General features: G+C 42.3%; 1 protein-coding gene across 10 annotated transcripts in view; it reads right to left on the bottom strand.

The window, feature by feature from the left end:
* The window catches only part of AIG1 (androgen induced 1), a 308,996-nt gene that overhangs the window by 51,384 nt on the left and 239,778 nt on the right, over nucleotides 1-17,834 (bottom strand). The gene's annotated exons all lie outside the window — the stretch shown is intronic.

Below are 17,834 nucleotides of genomic sequence, written 5' to 3'. Positions count from 1 at the left end.
CACATTCATTAGGGTTGAAGAAGGACGTTGTGAGATCCTACAGGAAAAGTGGCTTGTACAGTCCATGCAAAAAATAAAATTGTTTTGTGAGATGTCCCACTTCAGACAAATTGCCAAATAATATTGCCTAATATTTACTGGACATCAGGATAATATATAATAATATACAATAATATATGCCTCAAAGGATTGTCGTGAGAGGTCAATGAGTTTTAATCCACAATGATCCTTAGCCCACCCTTTAACCACCTTAGTTCACAAAACTTTAGTTACCTGTTTTTGCTCGTGTTTGGGGGTGAATCCCATGGGTTTTACGTCAGGTAGGCAGAGGGGAAGGGGGTAGAATAACTCCAATCCACTGACACAGAGAGGCACTTTCTGAGATGCAGTTTGCGCTTTCTTGTATTTTCTTTGGCCTGCTCTCCTTAAAAGTATTTTGAAAGCATTTTGGAGGGTGGGTTGAAGAGTGATGGAAGGAAGAGCAATGGGAGATATGTTACAGGTGGAAGGCAAGGGAAAAGGAAATTTAATCAAGTGTTCCTAGAATTTGCAATGATCGTGACACACTGACAAGTCTAGGGAGCACGCACAGCAAAATGAAACTCATTGTTAGGAGCACCCAAGCACCCTGAAGTTAAAAAAGAAACTTAAAAAAATAAGAAACTAGGATTTTAATGTTTTTCACATGCTTCTCAAAAATTATTCCGAGCTCAATAGAATCTACTCATCTACACATATCAGCATCCTCTACGGTCAGGGAATTCCTTTAAAAACACACTTCTGACCATTTGGTTCCCTTCTCTAAAACCTCACTGTCTTCACAACAAAGTCTGAGTATCTTAGCACTGCCTTCAAAGGCTCATACCATCAAATTCAACCTACTTTTCTAGATTAATCTCACACCATCTGTACTGGCAACTGTCACTTTTCCGCCAAAAGTTCTCCCATGTTCGTGCCTTTGCTCCTGCTCCTCTCTGACTGGAATCCCTGATATTTGGGACCCTCTCTTGAGGGACTGTCATGCGTCACTTAACGACAGGGAGGTGTTCTGAGAAATGCGTCAGGCAATTTCGTCGTTGTGTGGACATCACAGAGTGCACTTACACGAACCCAGATGGTACAGCCTACTACACACCTGGGCTCTAGGATACTAACCTTATGAGACCATCGTCGTATATGTGATTCGTTATGCGACTGTACTGAAATGTCGTTATGCGACTGTACTGAAGGCAGGGTCATTTTCTGCTCCTGAAAGAATCGTCCCTTCCAGTCCTCTGCCCCTTCAGTTAGGCAGTGCCATTGTGACTACTTCTGGTCAATAGCTTTTTATTAACTGAATTGATGTGGACATTTCTAGGCCAATACATTTTAAAGCTGTTGTGAATATATAGTGTATTAATATACACATAACATAGTTAACGTGAAGGAAATTGACCCTGATGTGTTGAGAACACTTCTTTAGGGAGAAAGAACAACCCTTACTGACCTCTCTATATGCTCAGCTCCCGCACAGTGCAGGGGCCTTAATAGGGTCTCAATAGACCTTTATTTAAGGACCAAGATAGTACGACTTCCCCTTAAGTAAACCTTATAAGCTGGTGCAAACTGGTGCAGCCACTACGGAAAACAGTATGGAGATTCCTCAAAAAACTAAGACTAGAACTACTGTACGATCCAGCTATTCCACTGCTGGGTATTTATCCAAATAACTTGAAAACACAAATGCATAAAAATACATGCACCCCTATGTTCACTGCTGCATTCTTCACAATAGTCAAGACTTGGAAGCAACCTAGGTGCCCATCAAGGGACAAATGGATAAAGAAGATGTGGTATTTATACACAATGGAATACTACTGAGCCATAAGAAATGATGAAATCCGGCCATTTGTGACGACATGGATGGACCTTGAGGGCATTATGCTACGTGAAATAAGTCAGAGGGAGAAAGCCAAACACCGTGTGATCTCACTCATAAATAGAAGATAAAAACAACAACAAACAATCACACAGCGACAGAGATTGGTCTGGTTGTTACCAGAGAGGAAGGGCGTAAGGAGGAGGGCGAAAGGGGTGGTAGGGCACCTGTGTGTGGTGATGGATGGTAATCAGTCTTTGGGTGGTGAACATGATGTAGTCTACACAGAAATCGAGATATAATGACGCACACTTGAAATTTATATAATGTTAAAAACCAATGTTACTGCAATAAGAAAAAGTTCCTGGATACAATATAGAAGAAATACAAATACACATTCACCTTGAAAGGACAAAAATTATAATTTCCTATTACAGAAAGGAAGGGGGCTACTTTGCCCTCAGTCATATTCACATGGGACTAAGTCACTGAACTAAAGCTGCATATTCACAAAATATATAGAGGCGTTAATTCTTTGAAGTGAGAAAATGGTCACACGTTTCCATCAACTTTTATAATATCATCACACTCCTCTATCACGCTGAACTGTGGATTTCAATGATGCTGAAGACGCTTCTTCACTGAGTCTTCAAATATAATGATTTCCAATGGTTTTAATTTATCCTTGTTTATGATAAAATAAATGTTATTCTGATTGATTGGCAAACGTCTACTAGCAGCAATAAGAGCAACTACGTTTGACTTGAAGATATTACAAAATCTATAACCCAAACCTTTAAAGCTCGATTTGAAATGTCAAATATGACTTATGAGAACCAGTTATAATCCTGCTTCATGCAAAAAGCATTAGGTTAATGCTGGAGCAAAGTACTGTTGCCAAGCGTGCACTGGCATAATTAATCAGGGATATTTCAGAAACGAATCGTCTCCAAGAGGTTATTGATTTACTGTCATGACACATTTTTCTTATGGCTGCGATGGTGCTCTGGAGCTGGTATGCACTGGCATGCATTTTTCAGTGACTAAGCCTTGATCTGTCCTCCTGGATTCCTGCCATCCTGCACTGACATCTGCAAACACTCACATTTGACAGCCTCATGCCTGAGCGTGGTGGCTTCCAAGTTGATTAGGATTAGTTCAGAGGGGGTTTTGGACTAGTCGGAGTGTAATCGAAAGCAGAGAGCATGAGTCTCCAGAGAGTGGCATGCACCCTGCAAATGGCATCACATTAATAGAGAATGTGCATATACACATTTACATAAATGCACAAATGCACACACATATGCAAACACACACCCATGCACACACCCATCCATACACATATGCAAGCACACACACACTCCCATGCATACATACACACAAATACCAATATACTTAAGGAATCAGGAAGATTTCAGTTTTAACCTTCAAATTTCTCTCTATTAGCTATTAAATGAAATTCAAGCTCTTCCAGAAGCACTGTTTTAAACACATATAAAGGAGCTATAATTTAGCTCTTTTTCACAATGATTCCATGACATAAGGTAATACTGTCAGAAGGAGCCTTTATAGCACAAAGTATTCAAATGTTCTCCCAAAGATTAGAAGGAAGAAAGAGGCAATTTAGCTCACAGCTCAAAACTTTTTCATAATAGCTTCTTAATTTGGCTTTGCAAACAGAAAAGGACACACTTTCCACACAAAGCAGTGGTGATGGTTAGAGAAGTGTGGGTGGACAGCCAGTAGGTCCGGGTGGAGAGAGGCCTCTGACAAATGGTAACATCTCTATTACTCTGGGCACAGTCCATCAAGTTCAATGCCCCTTCTAGGGCTTTGATCAGGTTGTATCTCCCTGCACATTCTAGGTCTTTCTTAGGCTGTACTGATGATTATGTGGCCAACACGGGGTCCTGACAAATGGGGACTCTAGCAACTGCATAGGCACTGTTCGCTGTGGGGAAGTGGAGAGAAGACAGGGCTGGGAAACCGTTCACCATCAGCTGGCTATGTAACTTCGAGCCAACTGGAGCCCTTCTGGACAGGCTCCTTGTCTATAAGAGCCTGCAGCAGTCGACAGCAGGGATCCTGTTCAAGTCTTGGGAATTTGTGTCTACATCCTTGATGACACGTTTCTGTATCCAGTGTTTATATCTGCCCTTCCTTCCTCCCTCTCTCACTGTGTGAACTTTTCGTTTAACTATGATATATATACAGAAAAGTACACAAACGCTATGCGTCCAAAGGTCAGTGTTCACAAAGTGAACTCACTTGCCTAACCGGCACCCACATCAAGACACTGAGCATTACGAGTCCCCCAGAACATCCCCTTCCTACCCTTCTTGTCACAATGAATCCCCCCCAAGGTGATCATTACTCTGACTTTGAACACCATAGAGTAGTTTTGTCTGATTTTTGAAATTTACACAAATGGAATCATGCAGTATACACTTTTTTGTGCCTGGCTGTCTTTGACGAATATTACACTTGTGAGATTCATCCATGTTGAGGTGGGGAGTTGTACGTTTCCATTCTCATTGCAGTATAGTATTCCATTGTGTGAATACATCCTTTCTACTGCTGATGACACTGTGGCTCCTTCCTGTTTGGTCCATTTAGGAAACATGCTGCTATGAACATTCTTATGCATTCTTCTTTTGGTGAACACATGTTTACATTTTTCCTGGGTATAGACTGAGGAGAGGAACTGCAGGGTACAAGACTGGGTATTCAGCTTTAGTAGATACTGTCAAAGAGTTTTCCAAAGTGATTGTACCAATTCACGGCCCCATCAGCAGTGTATGGAGTTCCACATCCTCGTCAACCCTTGATGTTGTCTATCTTCATTTTAGCCATTCTCATGCTTGCCCTTTCAATTACACTGTTACATTCCTAACTTATATCACCTTTGGAACCAAGCTACCGAGACTGCTACAGTGTTGAAAGTCAGGTTCTCTGTGGAGCAGACTCTAAGATCGAAATCAGGATGCAAAGGTTTCTTAGGGAGTTTCTGAGGATCCGCGCCGGTCAGGGGAAAAGAATAAAGTTCGATGCAGCAGAGGGAGAAGTGTGCCTGGGGTGCAGTCTCAGCAAGGGCCTTAGCGGAACCCACTAGGAGCTTTGAAGCTGGGACAGCTCTTCAGAGTCGCCCCAAATTGGGGCAAGTAGCCCAGGTCTTTATACCTACTGTGGACCAGTTGTGGGCTCCAGAGGGAAGGGGGCTGACCTTTAGCAAGACAGCTCTCTCCAGGTGCAGGTGGTTCTTGGAGAGGACTCACAGGGAAGGGCTGAAGAAGGCAGCACTCCCAGCTGCTCGGGAGGTCAGTCCTTCAGTCCCCAAAGGGAACCTGCGTGGCACAGCACAGCGTCCACCAAACACGATGGTCTTTATTCATCTTTCCCTGTACATTCCATGTCTTGGCCACACAATCACCAGCGCAGCTAGTTCAAACCTCTGTTTGTGAAATTCATCAAGGGAATATCTACAATGACGGGAGCCTTGCATTTCACAATTGCACTGCGGGGCTATGAATGCGCTGAGCATTGGCATTTATAGAGTCTTAGTGTTTTTAGGAGACAAGAAACTGGTCAGTTTATGGTAAAATTCCTGACTACCGCCTAACTGGGGGGCTATAAAGTCGGCTACTGTAATTTTATACGTGGTCATTCATGACTAATACCCTCCTTCACTTGTAACTGGGTTTCTTATTAACCAGGACCTAGCTGGCATTTAATGCTCTTTAAAACTTATCAATTTGTAGCTATTCAACAACTTATTCATTTGAATAGGCACACGCTATACCACCTAGTTTTGTTCTCTGTGGATCTGAGGCTCCAGGAAAAATGCCAGTCATCCCGACGACGTAAAGCTCTGTTCCCTTGGGAGACAGTGCACTGGGGAGGAGTGGCTGGAGGGAGAAATACCCTCTGTATCTAGATTATACCAAGGACCTTTGGTTTTATTTTTTCTTACAGCCTTATGTTTTGTTATATTCACTCGAACACCGATATTTTAAACAACTTTATTTTCCAAACCATATATATCAAGTCATAATCCTCCTCATTTCAATAGAATTAATCAAAGACATATATTTTGGCCAGCTTCGGATCAGTATGAGGTCAACAGTATTACTACACTGTGCTCACAGAGTTCAGCCAAGTCAAAGAAACCTGACATCTTCATTAGCCTCCGCAGCCTAATCAAGGGTAGAGACACACTTTTGTAAGCTTAAGCACAGCTTGTGTGCTCTTCCCCACACCTACTTTTCTTGACCCCTCTGAGTCAGGTCCCCATTCTGCGAGTATCTTAGGTAAACAGAAAAATCCCCGGTGTATCTAGTGATGAGTGGAATTTATGTCTCTTCACCAGGAGCCTCGCTCAGTAGTGGATATTGGACCTTCAGGGGCTGTTCATCAGCTCTTCTCTGCAGCTCGACCCCTTGCTCCAGCCAACAGCTGTCCCTGACCCAGTCTTCCTCTCGCCTCGACAGTCATGCATCCAGCTTTCTGGGAGTCATTAAAGAAGGAAGCAGGATGAGCTCAGAGCTCACTTGGAGCCTTGAGAATCTTTTCAGTTTCCAAATTGGAGAGGATAGAGGGAGAAAGGACGGGAGAAGAATGAGGAACGTTATGGGCAGTGTGAACTAGATGTAACAGTCAGTTCCCGGAATTACTGGGGCTAGGAATAAAGTGAGCACAAATAGCTGTGTGCTGTGCTATACCAGGATAGGCAGCCTATGGCTTATAAAGGTGGAACAGACTAAAAGTATAAATTGATTTAATAAATGTTTTGAAAATTTGTGAATATGATCAATGAATAAGGGATTACTAGGAAAACCTAGGGTGCATTAAGAACATCAGATGTCCTTATAGCTAAAAAAGACAAATCCTTCTCCAAGGTGGCCTCAGAGGACCCTTTCTTTCCTGTGGCCTGAACTGACCCGGGGTCTGACTGAGGGAGGCAAAATGGCTTCCAGCATTTGAGCGAAGACGCTGGACTCCTTCGGATTCTTGACCAGAAGATGTTTTACAAACGCAGATGAGGAACGAGACAGGGAACGAGAGGGAGGCAGGACACAGGGAAGCAGGGTCGCTTTTCTGAGTCACGTGCGTATTCCTTAAGGTCGAGTTCCTTGGCTCTGCTCAAGTTGGCCCTTGATCATATTATTGTCTTTGACCCACTCTTTTTTTTTTTTTTTAAAGATTTTATTTTTTTCCTTTTTCTCCCCAAAGCCCCCTGGTACATAGTTGTATATTCTTTGTTGTGGGTCCTTCTAGTTGTGGCATGTGGGACGCTGCCTCAGCGTGGTCTGATGAGCAGTGCCATGTCCGCGCCCAGGATTCGAACCAACGAAACACTGGGCCGCCTGCAGCGGAGCGCGCGAACTTAACCGCTCGGCCACGGGGCCAGCCCCTGTCTTTGACCCACTCTTGACAGATCATCTCAGGCGATTTCCATTTAATACCTGCAGGGAGTGGGCACACTCTTATCCTTATCTCCTTTGAATTCATCACCTACGGAGCATTACAGAGAAGCAGGATGCTAAAACAGAGTCATGAAGAGAAACGCCACCGGACGATATGTGGACGCCCCCGGTGTTGCTAGGGCTAGTGATCAAGCAAATGAAACGCACACAAGAAGCAGCCCTGACCTCGCAGCCTTGCAGGGCCGGCCGGCAAGCAAGCCGCACACAGGGTTTTCAGGTAGTAGGTGCTTAATGCATTTTTGTGGGATGAGGACATACATGAGGATTCTGCAGAAACACTGGGCGCTGAAGGCAGGACCGCGTCGCTTTCTGTCGTTTTAAGTTTATAGGGAGGATGAGGGGTCTTTCTACAAAGGTCTCTCCCGCAAAGCTTTCTCTCAGAGTGAGGTATACTGTGTTCAGCTCCTGCCAAACTTAAATTGCATCCATGCTAAAGAGGAAAAAAGGCTTTTGCACATTCCTTTGGGGAATGGAAACAATTTATTTTGTTTGTTTCTAATGGAGAGGGTTAGCTCCAAAATCTCACTGTGAGGTCTGAGAATCTGGGTTGAGGACCGTCAGGCAGCCAGAGGGGGAGAGGGGACGAATGGAGAGAGGGAGAGAGTCACCAAGACCTCATCAGGCAACTGAAGCGGCAGGAACAGCCAGTTCCAAAGGCAGTGCATAAAATAAAGTTCCTGGATTTAGGGCAGGAGCAGATATTTAGATAAATATTACATGAATCAATGTGCTTTCATGATCGTCTATTTTTTTCTTAAAAATGCTTGTTTTATTTTAAAATGAAAACCTTCCTCTGCCGCTCAGCACAACAACTACAGCATGTTTTGTGGGGTTGGGGGTGGCGAGGGTGGTTTTTGATTTGCTTTTCTTTCTCGATATTCAGAAAATGAAACTGCCAGGCTCACAGTCACTCTCTTTCCAAAGAGGAAAGGGGATGGCATGAACGCAAATGACACCGGACGATACCAAGTAATGAGCTTTCGGAAAGAACCTCCGATTTCCCAGCACGGACTGGATGATGAGAAACACGAGCACGATTTCTCATCTGCTGGTGTCCCCTGAAAGCTTCTTTTATAAAATAATTTATTTCCAGAGGGTGGGCTTAGGCCCCTATCAGGAGTGGAGCGCTGCCCCTGCAAAGCTGCACGTGTCAGCGTCCGGCCCTCAAGGTTAACCTGGGCGGCGTAAATCACAGGGACGACGCAGCTCGAGCTCCCGAGCCTGCGATAAGACTGCTGGCGCGGTCGGCGATCGACGCCTCTTCATCTTCCGCAGACAGCAGTATGCTCTGGGTCTTCGAGATACTCTTTGATTGCTTTACAGAAACCAATCAATAACACACAGGTAAAGTTTTTGGCAAGGCACATAAATCCTAGAATGAGGAGACCAGCTGTTGTGAGATTCTGGATCGGTGCCAGGTTCCGACTGGGGAGTCTCAAGGAAATGATCCTGAATCTGGGGTTTTGTTTGGATTTCAATGGAACATAATCGGGCGACATCTGGTCCCCCACCTTGTGCTGGCTTGGCCACACGTCCTCCCCGTGGCTCTGGGCACCTCCTGCAGGGCTTCCTCTGAGTGCCAAGCACCAGTGCCCTGCCTGTCACCACCTGCCAATCAGTTTTTCACAGTGGGGGACAAAAAAAGAACGTGGGGCCTTGAAGATGCCTGCTGAGAACGACTCATAAAAATGATCTTAAAATGCAATTTGGGTCCCACTGCCCCACAAGGTATTGGACACGAGACAAAAGAGAATTACAAAAATAACTTTGGGGGCAGGAAAAGCTAGTAGATGGGAGTGAGGATAGCATTGAAATTAGCAGTGTGGGGCACAAGGTAATGAAAAGGTAAAGAGGGTGGAAGGAGCGGTGAAGGCAGGCTAATGATAAACAAATTCGTGGAAATGCAGGCTCTCTTACTAAGAAGCAGTTGCAATCAAGTAAAAACCATTTCCACATATTAAATTAACAAACCTTTCTTTTAAAATAAGAATACTTGATGGTGCAAGAATGAGGGAAAAGTGCACACTGCTGAACACTGGACAAAGAATATACCACATTATATTGGAAGCAAACTGACCCAATTATCAAGGGCCCTAAACTCTTTCCCTACGACTATAACTGAACTTCTGGGATCTATGCTGAAAAAAATAAAAATCAGCCTAAGTGAAAGTAACAGACACAAGATAAAAACACACCCTTCCTCAGCTCAGTAAACAAAGATATTTTCCTTAACACTATTTACAATAGCAAAATAATTAAAAGTTATCTTAATGATCTACAATGAGAGAATGGTTTTAAAACTAAGATAAATACACTCAATGGAATATTATGTAGCCACTAAAAGATATTAAGAAAAATACTTATCATCTTTAGACACCAAAGAACATCAAAGACTACCTATATTATCATATTTTAGTTTTAAAAATCTTATTTGTAAAACAGTCTAAAAGGGACACATTATAATGTTAACAGTGATTTCCTTTGTCTGAAGGACCATAAGTGATCATCTTTCTTGTTTCTACATTTTTGTATTTTTTTAAATGCTCTTTAATTTGTATATATTGCTTTATTATTAAAGATAAATTCATAAAAATTTAAAAAGAATACAGTAAAGAAAATGTATCATACATATAGGAAAATATTAGAGTATAGTGTTTTTTAGGAAAAAACAGAAATACAAAGAAACAGAAGATGGATGGGAAAAAGAGGAAAGGAGCAAGTTCCAGATTTCAGAAATAAAATAGAAGGAGGAGGAGGGAGAAGCTTGAGTAAGAAGAAAGGATGAAAACCCAGAAAAATACCAGGGCATAGAATCGAAAAGGGAAAGCTATAAAATAAAAGCTGCAGAGCTGAATAGATCATCTTTGCTTTGCTGGGGGCCCACTTAAATTGCTTGGTCGCCATAAGGAGTGCTGGGGCGGGGCCACGAGAGACTTTACACACTGCAAAGTCAAAGACAGTCGGGCTGAATGCAGGCAATGGGCCCCCTCCCCTCCCCGCACAGTCAGGGCCAAGGGTCAGCGGGTTTTGGGTTTCCAGTTTTCACGTGCGTCTGCCGGGACCTAAGTGCCCTGACGAATATTCCTTTTGGCTTTCCCCTGCCAACTGGATTAGTACCCTCCTGCTTACCTCTGGTGTTAATTTTATGTATAATATTTCAGGCTAGCTAAGCAAATTTGCTTGAGGAGGAATGTAAAGGGCAGAAAATTAGAAAGGATTGCTATAACAACGCATATTGAAATCTTCTGAAAAATTGACCACAATGTTTAGGTAGAAAGTGTCAATTGCATGAGTCCCATCTGTGGCCCCTGTAACAATTTTCTATGCCTTGATTGGCCCTCTGGGAAACGCCAGAGGGGACCAGAATTGCGATACCTCTTTCCAAGATCTTCTATTTGATAGATTGCAAAACTTTTTAAAAAAAAAGGATCTTCAATTTTTAGTCTTGTTTGATGTATATTGGCTTCCTCTATCTTTTTCTAATCCTGGGTAAAATCCCTTCCTTCATTCTAGAAATCTTTAAGAATCTCTATTTCTTAAAACCCACATACGATCAAGTAGTAAGTTAATCTAATTCTTGGCAGAAGCTTCCTTCATTTGAAGGCCATGGCTTCCCAGAATTTCCTTAATATCCCTACTTCTGCTCCGCCTTTTGTTTTGCAGCTTGAAAAAAAAATGACGAAATGAAATAGACCAGTTCTTGTTTTCCAGCGGCACCATAAATCTAAGGCAGAAACTGACAAACTGTGAGTATGTCAGAGTTTCTCCCACAGTAAATAATTCTTCCTACCTCTTACTTGTGGATGGAGTCTTCAATTTCCTAGAGAAAAAAGTACCTTGGAAATGATGTCACCCTGTTTTAATGACATGAAGTATTTAATATTTCCTATGCTACTAAGATTATATAAACGCATTTACCTTCCCCGGGTACAGTTTAAATTTGCAAGTAGGTTTAATATAAAGATGTTTTTGCTAAGCCCTGTTATGAAAACACTTTCTCTTGCAAATTCCTAGACTGCCTCTGTTATTTATTCCACTGAAACGTCCATGGCAGAGCTGCAGCAATCTCTTAAAACCACTTAGCAGCAGCACCTTGAGTGTGTCATCCAGTTCTCTCTTTCAACAGCAGGATGGTTAGATCCACTCCCCGCCCACCCCCCACAACTCACACGTTTTCTGAAAGATAATCATTGAGAGAAATGGACCATAAACTAACCCTTTGCTTTGCCCAGAGTCCAAGGATTACCAGCCAACTTAAATGTAATACACTAAAATCAAGGGGAGAAAAGAATTTCAAGAAGTTTCTTAAATCCTTGTGAGGCTCAAGTTGTTTGCTTAGCTCCTTGCTCTCTCTACAGGTCTCCTTCACTGGCTTTCTTTTCTTCTCATGAGGTGATGATAACTCTAAGTTAATCAGGTTTCCTCTAACTTTCCATTTTTGTGAACATTGTGGGGTTATTTGGATGGTGTGTTGAAAAGCTTTAGATTCAAGAACTAAAAGTTTTTCACATGGAGGAAAGGTAATGACTACAATTTGTACAAGTTTTTTAATAGCTTTATTTTTTCCCCTATAAATTTTGACATTTAACCAGAGCTACTCTTCAGAGGGAAACTTGCCTTCTTAGGTCAAGGCCACCGGTATTCACAGGCCACCCCTAAATCCAGCCTTGCACAGGCTGCAAGAAGCCGACTTCGAAGAGTAACCAATGCTTTCCTTCTTCCTGGCCTTTCCTGTTCCTCAGGAACATCAGCCATGTGTGGGTGACAGTAAGGTTCTCAGGCCCTCTCCAGGCTGTTTGTGCGTGTATTTGAAACTCTGGGACTCTCATTTTTAGTTTTTCTTCCCTTTCTTTTCAGCTAAAGAACTGAAACCAAAAAGAAAGGCATTCTTTTTTGTTTGTCAATTTTAATGAGCAAAAGGAAGAATGGGGCCAAGTGTAGGCTTCTCTGGGGAAAACACACTGATCCATGAATTGGAAGCTTTTGCAGTGTGGGGTGAGAGGCAGTGGAGAAGGAAAGGGCTCTGAAGGTAGACATGGCTGGAATTCTAGCTTGGCGCTTACTAGCTTTGTGACCTTGGGGCAGAGAGTTAACTTATTCAAGCCTCAATTCACATATCTATAAAATGGGATTAAAACGAGTAACTACCTAATGGTGTTGGACAGGAGTAAATCAGACAATGTACACAAAGCGTTCCTTATAGTACCTGGCACGGACGAAGTGCTCAATGCATGTTTGTGTTCTCACTGTTCATTGCTCCAGCTACAGCCTTTCCTTGATCCTTCCTTGTGATCACAGCACCCCAAAGGTTTCTGAGTGAGCTGGGAATAGAGTGACCTTAACTAGCGCATACAGCGAAGCTATGATCATGGATGAATGAAGGAAGGAAGGAAGAAATGAAGTTTACTGGCTCCCAAAGGAAAGCAGAGGATAGAAGTAAATTCCAACCATTTAATAAACACTGAGTACAGCTGTGTATATTGAACTGAAATAGTGGGGTGAGGAGGGGGTCTTTAAGAAGTAGAAGACCCTCATTGTCTCCATTTACCCACTTCTCCAATACAACTTTGGCCCACATACTCTACAGAAATTGTTCAGTTGGCCTCCAGGTCACAATACCTGAATGTTATTGTCCTGAAACTTTTAGGCAGCTCAAATGCAGTAAGTCCAAAACTAAACTCATTATCAGCTATTTGCCCTGTCATGGTGCTCCTAGTGTTTCCTATCCATTATCCAAACAATTGTTCAAAAAAGACACTGAGAGTCATTCCTGACTTCCCTTTGAGCTTGTAGCTGGTAAAATTGGATAGGAAACACTGGGAGTGGACCAGTTTTTTTGGGGAGTACATTCCCGACTTTGGCTATGAGCATGTTAGACATGAGGAACCTTTATGACGTTCAAGTTCACATGGGTCTGCAGCTTGAGAAAGAATCCTTAGCCAGGTAGTAAATGAAACCATGAGTGCAGATAAGCACATGTAGGAGAAAGGTGTATATTAAGACCAGAAGAGGGCCTACAAACAAGCCTTGAAGAACTTCATTTTTAACGGCTGGATGGCAGAAGATGAGCCTGCAGTGCACAGTAGAGGAAGCAGCCAGAGAGACAAAAGGAAAACCTGAAAAAGTAGTACCAAGGAAGCCAAAGGAATAAAGATACAAGGAGGGAGCAGTTAACAGCATTTAACGCTCCCAAGAAGGCAAAATAAGGACTGAAAAATGTCTATTGATTTTCTGGCAAATGGGGGTCAATAGAGAGCTTGGTAAACTGGTTTCAGTAGATGATGGGGACAGAAGACAAAAGTGCAGTAGATCCTGTTAGCTCATATTATTCAATCTAAACTCTCGGGTCTAGAATTTAAGACCTCTCCTCAATCATTCCTCAAGTTGTTTTCAACTTAAGCTTTCATTTATAATCTCCCAAGTGTCTGTTTGCCTCAGCAACGCTAGTCCCCCTACTGTTTTCTTTCTGGATTCCACTGACATGTCCCTCTGATTCTCTCTGCCAATCGAGTCCATGAAATACCTTCATTAGCTAGCAGAGGCTGCAGGGTAAAAAGCATTTGAGAGAAGAAAAATCTCTAAACAAAGGTTTAATGAGTTTTGCAAGAGAAAGGGTGTGGGTGAGAATGGGAGATACCCCTCTGGTCAATGTTAGCAATAGTTAGGATTCCTCCAATAGTTAGGAATGACATGTAATTCAGCATTGCTGAGTCAGTGCGAACATTAATTCCACTGATGACTTGAGTCATAATTTGTTGGTGGTTGTTCACGATTCATGAAGAGCCTGAGAGAACACATGCTCATTTGACTTGGTTCAGCCAGGCTCAGTACTCTCCCATTTAATGATAGATTCAACAAGGTGGAAGACTTTTGCCTTTATTTTACTGAAGAGGAGATTGAGGGCTTGCCTTCTCCAGTGTTTGCATAGATAGCGTCTAGTCGAGTGGGAAACGCCTGGCCTGTGTCTTTGGGGAAATCTAGATTCAAACACTGCTGATGCCGTAGATTAAGTTGGAGGACTGGGGATCAACGGCCTTTTCTGATTCTCTGTTTCCTCCTCTGTTAAATGAGGATAATCATAATATTCTCACAGGTTTGATTAAATTATATAAACCTACAGCTGGGCAGAAACAGACATTCAATAGTTATCATAGTTTCCTTTCCCTTACTTCTTTCTTCTTTAACTTTCAAAATCCTGATAGAAAAAGCAGCACGAGCTGCACATAGACATGCTTAACCTTGAGAGCGGCAGGGAATGATGGACAGCAAGAGGAACTCAGCCTCCCACCAAAGTGCATGATTTGCAGCTAAGTCTCCATCTTCCTCAGACATTACCGGGCACAAGTAAGACTTAGAACTCCTCAAGAGGCTATCCTGGCCTATCCTGGTTATCCTGGCCTGACTGAGCTTGAGGAGTCAAGGCAGAGTGCACACATGTGAGGAGACGGGCATGACTTATATTTCAATGTTCCCACGGCCTCTAGTATAGTATCCAGAACCTACCAGATAACCCAAGAAACAAGGGACGGTGTGTTGGCTAGCTAAAGCAGCAGATTAAAACCTCCTGGCTAAAACAACCTCAATTTGGCTTTGACCCAAACTGTGTGTGACCTGGGGCAAATTACATAAAACATCACGACTTTACTTCTTTGCTGAGCCGTTTAGAGTCAAATGTGTGAGAACCAAACCAAACCAAATGAAAAACCAAAAAAAGCAGGTGCAAAGCTTTCTAACTATATAAACGCTTAACTATAACATTCAATACATACACACATGCAGAAACTCAGTATATGTTTCCACTGAAACCCCCAAAGATTCACAAGTGTTGCATTTATACTAATTTCAGAAATTTAATTTGTTTTTAAGGGTTTCCTCAATTCTTTGCAGAGGTCAGTGAATGAAGATTTTTTTTAAAACAAAGTTATGCTACTTGGAAATATTCAAACCCTCTCTAAAAGGTAAACAACACATTTCAAACTTCATTTTATTTTAGTGTTTAAGGTGCTCTTGACTCCAGGAAGGGAAGGGATGGGACCCCAGGATCTTGGAGTGCTCCCTAAAAGCCATCAGGCATGGACCCCAGCGGTGGGAGTTGGCAATTGTCTTTGATACTGACACAGTGACTTCAGCAAAAACGACACGGGGTTCTGAAATGACTCTTTCCATAATAGCCACTCTCCAGAAAGTCATAGGATGTCTTAATATTTAGTTCTTGACTCCAGCTGCATGCTTTAGGAGCCAATGAGACCAAAGGTTGAAAATGTTTCCAAAGCCACTTATCTGATTTAAGGTTTCCAGTTCCCTCCCACCATCATTGTCCTAAAATGAAGAAAGGGAAGTGAGCATTGTCTTAATTTTCCCATCCTCTACTGAGATTTTTACAAGAGGTCACAGTCTGAGGAAATAAATGTCTTAGCCAATTTTATTCTTTTTTTTAAAAAAACTGGGAATATAATTTTATTTTTTTTCCTTCTGAGGTTTCAATAGAGAGAGTGCTAAACAAAGAAATCAATAGTCTCCTATGAACTGCTGATGGCCTGGGGAATTCTACAGGGGGCACATCTTGGATTAGGGAAATATCACACTGACAGCATATTTTTATTTCAGCAGGACCCCTTCCCCACTCTTTACCAGCTGTATGTTCCATTTTTATCTACTTGGCATCCGTGGAAGATTTTGTTGGGATTTCCCAGTTCCAAAACTAACGAAAAATTTGAAAATCACCCGGCAAGAGAGATGTCTAAACTCATCAAAATGAAATTTATTGATGGCAAATGAAAAATCCAAAGTTCAGATTTAAGAAGTCAGTAGCACAAATATGCAATAAATATAGTAGCCTCAGAGATCAGCATATGATGGGACCCAAATAAAGGTGTAGACCTTCAAGAGGAGAGAAAACAGTGGAAAGGGTAACTTTTTAAATGTCATTTATCCTCTATTTTACATTGAAAAAATACCAATTTCTTTAGGCTTTTACCATAAGGCCCATTTCCCAGTCACCTGTTTTCATTATTTCCCACCACATATTATATGGGCATAAACAACCCTGCCTATATTGAGAAGCTCAACTTAATTAATCAATCAACTAATTAATTAATTTTTGTGATACTGTTACTATGTCCTAAATTCAGAATTCCTTTTTAACTGATATTCTCTTTACTTATTTCGGATATTTATTTGATTTATAAAACTATATATTTTCTTAAGCACCTAAGCCACCATTTACAAAGGAAGATGCTTTGACGCTGTACAATAATGAAAAATATGAGCCAGCCCTGAGGGCCTACTGGTTAAAGTTGAGCATGCTCTGCTAGACTTTGGTTCCCAGGCATGGAACCACACCTCTCATCTGTCAGTAGCCATGCTGTGGTGGAAGCTCACGTAGAACTAGAAGGACCTGCAACTAGAATATGCAACTATGTACTGGGGCTCTGGGGAGGGAAAAAAAAGAGACAGAGGAAGATTGGCAACAGATGTTAGCTCAGGATGAATCTTTCCCAGCAAAAAAAGAAAAAAAAATTGATAATAATGAAAAATACAACATTGTCATTTTAGTCATTTCAGTAGGATTAAAAAAACATGTTCTCCAACTATTCCCTAATCTTTGGGAAGATTAACCATGAGTAGCCACACAGAGTGTCTTAAAATCTAGAGAGGATGGAGCAACGGGGTTTATAGAATCATCGAATCTTTGTGAAGGATTGCATATATCACCACACCTAGAAAAATAATTCAGGAAGTTGACATAAAGCAGTGTGTCCTATTTATTAGAATTCTTTGAAATTCCTGTAAAAGGGTAAGCTCCTTCTCCAGAAAAACCCACATATGCAGGCACTCAAGCATACATTTTCACAAACTGCTTATGACCTCCAATCCACCCACTGGCATTATGGATAACCCAACGTCATGGACTGAACGGTGTCCCCTCCAAGTTTGTATGTTGCAGCCCTAACCCCCCATGTGACTGAAGACAGGGCCTTCACAGAGGTAACTGAGGAGAAACGAGATCATTAGGGTGGGGCCCTGATCCAACACGACTAGTCTGCTTATAAGAAGAGGGAGAGACATCATTCTCACACAGAGCAAAGGCCGTGTGAAGACAGAGAGAGGAGGCAGACACCTGCACGCCAAGAAGAGAGGCCTTAGGAGAAACCACGCCTGCTGACACCTTGATCGTGGACTTCCAGCCTCCAGAACTGTGAGAAATAAATGTCTGTCACGTAAGCCGCCCAGTCTGTGGTATTGTGTTATTGCAGCCCTGCACCCTAACATACCCCATGACTGGAAGAATCATTATCACATATGAAGGAAAGTGTGGCTCGATTCGTGTTGCTGATTGCAGACCACGGCTGTTCCACATGTGAACGACCGTGTCACACATCAATTTAGGGGCTATTCTGCATCTCATTGGCTGACACTCTTCCAGGATAGTTTACCGAAAATCACAGAATCAGAGACTGCTAGGGCAGGAAGGGTCTACTTTTAACTGCCTC

This window comes from Equus asinus, chromosome 1 (genome assembly GCF_041296235.1).
Source record: "Equus asinus isolate D_3611 breed Donkey chromosome 1, EquAss-T2T_v2, whole genome shotgun sequence".
Classification (NCBI taxonomy): domain Eukaryota; kingdom Metazoa; phylum Chordata; class Mammalia; order Perissodactyla; family Equidae; genus Equus; species Equus asinus.
The sequence above is the reverse complement of the archived record's forward strand: the minus strand, read 5'-3'. Positions and strand labels throughout refer to the sequence as shown.